This window comes from Primulina huaijiensis, chromosome 18 (genome assembly GCF_012295235.1).
Source record: "Primulina huaijiensis isolate GDHJ02 chromosome 18, ASM1229523v2, whole genome shotgun sequence".
Taxonomy (NCBI): Eukaryota; Viridiplantae; Streptophyta; class Magnoliopsida; order Lamiales; family Gesneriaceae; genus Primulina; species Primulina huaijiensis.
This window is the reverse complement of record NC_133323.1, coordinates 18,872,500-18,878,499: the sequence shown is the minus strand read 5'-3', so window position 1 is coordinate 18,878,499 and position 6,000 is coordinate 18,872,500.

Below are 6,000 nucleotides of genomic sequence, written 5' to 3'. Positions count from 1 at the left end.
GGCTACTAGGGAGACCGAGACCGAGATGAAGAGTCGCTACCCGGAGTTATTCGGAACGTTCTAAATTTCGAGGACGAAACTTTATTTAAGGGGGAAAGAGTTGTAAGGTCGATGAATTTAATTCACGTAACCTGAATGCATGCAATCTAGGATTTTTATTTAAATTAAGTGTTTAATTATTTTTATTCAATTTATGCATAATTATTGCATGATAGGATTTATTTCATGAAATTTTAAAAGTTCATGCATTAAGGTTTCTTGATGCATTTCGCGCCCGAACGAGAACGAAAAATTTTCAGGAAAATTATTTTTATTTCATGATTAATTTTTATTAATTATTATAATATGTTTTAAAAGTATTTTTCTAGTAATGGGCTTTGTTCGGTATTTTTACCCGTCAGAACATATTTTTCAGCAATAAGCAAATTTTATCGAATCAGGGGAATTTTTAAAGGTTCGACTAATATTTTCAAGAACTTACCAAAACATAATATTTTTCGGGAGTGTGTTTGGACTTAATGGGCCTATTTTTAAACTTATTGGGCTTAAAACTCTTTTTAAACTTTTAATTAATCAATTTAGGGCCCATTAGCTATTTGTTATCTATTTAAATAATGCTAAACAGTCCACTAAACCTATTACTAGAAAGCCCACCAGCCGACACCTTTTCATTCAGATTTATTCTCTCGGTTTCAGCAAATATTCCCCAAGAAAGCTTCGGTCAAGCTTTTTCTCCAAAGAAAAGAATTCTACCGCCGGTCGTTCTTCGATCTCCTCGTGTCTATAACATCAAGGCATGCTTTGTATCATTTTTTTTACACATCATACATGTTTTATATGTTGATGAATGTGTTCTTGCTTTAAAACTTTCGATCCAGCCTCATGCATAGGATATTTTCGAGTTCCATGTGTTTTTCTTGCTCCCCATGTTCTGTACTCACGTTTTTTGCTGTATGTTGTGCAAGGGGCTGCGGTTTATGATGGTTTAAGGACTGAACTTTATGACAAGAGGTTGTCATGAGGAGTAGAGTCGTTGCTAGGGCTATAGGTTGAAGGCTGAGAGAGAAAGCTGTTGCGTTTGGCGTGGGCTTTCTCGCGTGAGGTTGGAGAGATCGATGAAGGCAGGAGAGTAGGCGGTGAGGGGTTGGTTCCAGGTCTTGGACCCGTCTTTGATGGGTCCGAACCATGACCTGGGATGACCCTAAGCATCGCTGGTCGAACCCTAGGGCAACACAAGTGAGCTCGGTGCAAGGGAGTTGCGATTGGGGTGAATTCGACTCTTAGGGTGAGGGTTCGGCGTGTAGGATACATGGGGCCAGGGCCGTGAGTTCATGGGGTCTAGTAGGGTCCTAGAGTGTCCTTAGGGAGGTTGAGTCATGGCTGGTCAGGGGTGGTTCGGTCTAGGTTTGTGAAAAGTGCGAGTGGGTGTACTAGCTCTCGGTGGGTGGCTTGCTGGAGTTTTCCAGCAGCTGTTCATATTTTAAGTGTTCATAAAGTTTAGTAAAAATTTGGGAAAATTTTGTTTAAGTTTCGAGTCGATTCGGGTTAAAACCGAGACCCCGGTCCAAGTTTTAAAACGAATCGGTTAAGTTTGATATTGGGCTCGAGTTTATGTCTAATAATGCTTTTAATTATATTTTGGGACATTTTAAGGAGTTTGGTAAGCTTCGGGTAAATTTTAGAGGTCCATGGGTAAAACGGTAAATTTTGGGTTTTTCCAAGGGCAAAATGGTCATTTTGCACCTAGGATAAGATTTTGGTCCTGGCAGTGCCCTGAGCACATTTTATCATGTTTCAAATGTTTATGCATCATGTTTGCGATTTTTATGAAAAAATGATAAATACAGTGCATGCTTGGTTTCAAGGAAAAAATTATATATATGCATGTTTTTATTAAGTGGTGAATATGATGATTTTTCGACGGATGAGAATTGGTTGTGACTGACAATGTATATGTATACGATGACATGAGATATGATGAGCTGAGGCCAAGGCTTAGTGGACGGGTAATGCTGTCGCTAATGTCCCCGTCGCCCAGTATCGTTGTCAAATGCACAGATACACGCAGATAATATCGTCATCCAACTCCCTCATCACAAACCCAACTCCTAACCATCCCAGACATCTAACATATGCTCTGATACCACCAATGTGGCGCCCCAAACCTCGCCACGTAATCATACATAAAAATTTTCTTTTCAACAACGTAATAATATAATACATATACGACAAAATAGTGCAATCACCACACTATCTACGTCAATGCAGCAGAAACAGTATAATACATACACACATACAACTCAAGTAAGACAATAAACTATACTGTTCCTATCTACTATCAACTACAGGACTGTTTGACTAGACACACCTAGTCCTTCACCAATATCCTGTCTCACAGCATAGTCCTGTAACCTGTTCAACAGAAACAGCCCCCAAAGGGTGAGCATACACAACAATCATCATCGTAATACATAACAGTTATATTATCAACAATATAAAATATAACTGGAATGAAAACAGAAATACTCCCTTTGCTGTCTCTGGACAATCAAACCACCAACCATATCAACGTCATCACTCCCATACTACTGCAACAACAACATCGACGATACGTCGCACCCCAACACCGGCGACAGCAATATCGTCGAACGAATAACATCAACGATACGTCGCACCCCTACTCCGGCGACAGCAATATCGTTGAACGAATAACATCGACGATACGTCGCACCCCAACACCGGCGACAGTAATATCGTCGAACGAACAACATCAATGTGACGTCTCCCAAAAAACGACAGCCAACAATATCAACGATAATAAACAACAATAGATATAATATCAAATCATCCAATACCAGTGATTTATCATCGTTCAACGCAATAATATTCATCAATACTAAACAATAACAACATATGATCGTACATCAACACGTACTTGATAATCGAGTATATATATAATCTGGCTATTTCTTTGATCCCGGGGCTTGTGTTGTATCTAAATAACTCAACAACAATTATCAGCTCATTATCACTGTATCAATACAATCATAACAGCCTCAATATATAACATCAAATAGCCCAACAACAATTAATTCAACAAAATATAAAACTCGATTATAAATTCTTATCGTTCATAAATTTAATATTCTAGTGTATTTAATTCACAATACTACCATCAAATACACCCTAATTAATTTAACATCAAATAATAGGTTATTTTACAACATCCGTCAAATTACGAAAACTTTATATCATCATGTAGCCTATACGTCGTATACTCCGAATATACAATCAGAAGTAATAACAACTAATAAACAACTCTTCAATCTCACTTCAACGATTAAAATCCCTAATTATAATAAATTGGGAATAAGTCAAAACAACAACACAATAATCTCTCTACTTCGTTAAAATCATATACTATTCAACAATCTTCAATTTCAGTATGATTTAACAATTCATCGGATTTATTCCAAAAATCGACGAATTTCAAACATCACCAAAAATATAAAATTTATACCTCAAATCGAAGACCTCGTATCAACGATCCCAGAANATAATATAATATAATATAATATATAATATTTAACATTTTAATACCGGTATATCCCTTAGGACCAGTCAAACGATCAAATTTGCCAAAACTCAAAACATGAAACTTCTATATCTTTGAGTTTTCTACGTTATACCCAAATTTCAAATCATTTGTACTTCAAATGATCAAACTATGTCATATTTCATTCATTAAAATCATTAATTATTTAGTAATCTCCAATTACTAAATCAACAAATTGTAATATTTATTTCAGACATTACATTTCTACCCCCCTTAAATGAATTTCGACCTCGAAATTAATCAACAACAGTAATAACATGCATAAATAAATATATGTCATACCATCAGAATAAGTAGGGGTAGAGCTCCCTCATATGCCGCTCTGTCTCCCAAGTGGCCTCTTCAGCTCTATGCTCCCATTGAACCTTCACCATCGGTATAATTTTACTACGAAGCTTCCGTTCAGATCGATCCAAAATACAAACTGGTCTCTCAACATAAGACACGTCGGGATCTAACTGAGCATCCAAAATATCCAACACGTGTGAAGGGTCTGGCTCATACTTCCGCAACATCGACACATGAAACACATCATGAATACCAGATAAAGATGGAGGTAGAGCCAATCGATAAGCTAAAGTGCCTAACCGTTGCAATATCTCATATGGGCCAACATATCTCGGTGCCAACTTTCCTCTCATACTGAATCGCATTGTGCCACGAAAAGGAAAAACTTTCAAAAATACCCGATCGCCCTGCTGAAACTCTAAGGGTCTTCGTCTTTTATTGGCATAGGCGGTATGTCTATCTTGAGCTGCTTTTAATCGCTGCTGTATCAACTTTACTTTCTGATCCATCTCAAGAATCATCTCAGGACCGGTAACTGCAGCTCGATCAACATCATCCCAATATAACGGAGATCTACAACGTCTCCCATACAATGCCTCAAATGGAGCCATCTGAATACTACTCTGATAACTATTTTTATATGCAAACTCCACCAATGGAATAGATGACTGCCAAACAGATTTAAAATCCATAACATAAGCACGCAACATATCCTCCAGCGTCTGAATAGTACGCTCACTCTGACCATCTGTCTGGGGATGATAAGCTGTACTCAATCTCAACTCTGTCCACATCGCAGTCTGCAATCCTTACCAAAAATGAGAAGTAAATCGAGGATCTCTATCAGATATAATAGACACTGGAATCCCATTCAACCGTACGATTTCTCGTATATACGACTGTGCCATCGTCAAGTACGTACTACTCATGCTATAGGGTATAAAATGTGCAACTTTCGTCAATCGATCAACAATCACCCAAATAGCATCAATAATTCCAGTGCTTCTTGGCAAATGAGTCACAAAATCCATCGATATGTGCTCCCATTTCCAAGTCGGTACTTCTAAACTCCTTAATTCACCTCCTGGCCTTCTCATCTCAGCTTTGATCTGTTGACAATTAAGACATCGACGCACAAAATCAATCACATCACGTTTCATTCCCTTCCACCAAAATTGAGAGCGTAGATCCTTATACATCTTCTTGCCACCAGGGTGGATAGAATAACGACTACAATGTGCTCGCCGCAACAGGCCCTGGCGTAACTCAGGTGTATCAGGAACTACCCATCTATCCTTCATCCTCAAACTGTCATCATCAGCCACTCTAAAACAAGTGTTTTGTTTCCGAGAAACCAACTCCTTCCATCGCTGAACTCTCTAATATGTCATCTGTGCATCACGAATACAACCATATATATCAGGTTCAGCTAATAAGGTAGATACCCGGATAGGAGTCGTCGAAATATCCAAATCATATCCCAAAGAACAGCAAGACATCATCATAGCTGATAAATGACCCACATCCTCTGCAGTACAACCAACTTTACGACTCAATGCATCAGCAGTAAGATTAGCTCGACCAGGATGATACTCAATCTCACAATCATAATCTTTCAACAAATCTAACCACTGTCTCTGCCTCATATTCAACTCTGTCTGAGTAAACAAAAATCTCAAACTCTTATGATCTGTATAAATCATAAACGAGGTACCATATAAATAGTGTCGCCATATCTTCAAGGCAAAGATAATGGCATCCAACTCCAAATCATGCACAGGGTACCTTGTTTCGTGTGGTTTCAGCTGTCTCGAGGCATATGCCACAACATGTCGATCCTGCATCAAAACACATCCCAAACCATGTAGTGATGCATCAGTATAAACAACAAACCTCTCGTTTTCTGTAGGGATTAATAATACTGGTGCAGTCGTCAGTCGGTGTTTCAACTCCTGAAAACTCCTCTCACATGCTTCAGACCACTGAAATCGCACACCTTTCTGAGTCAACTGTGTCAAAGGTCTAGCAATCTTTGAAAATCCCTCGATAAATCGACGATAATAACCTGCTAAACCCAAGAAACTACGGATCTCGGG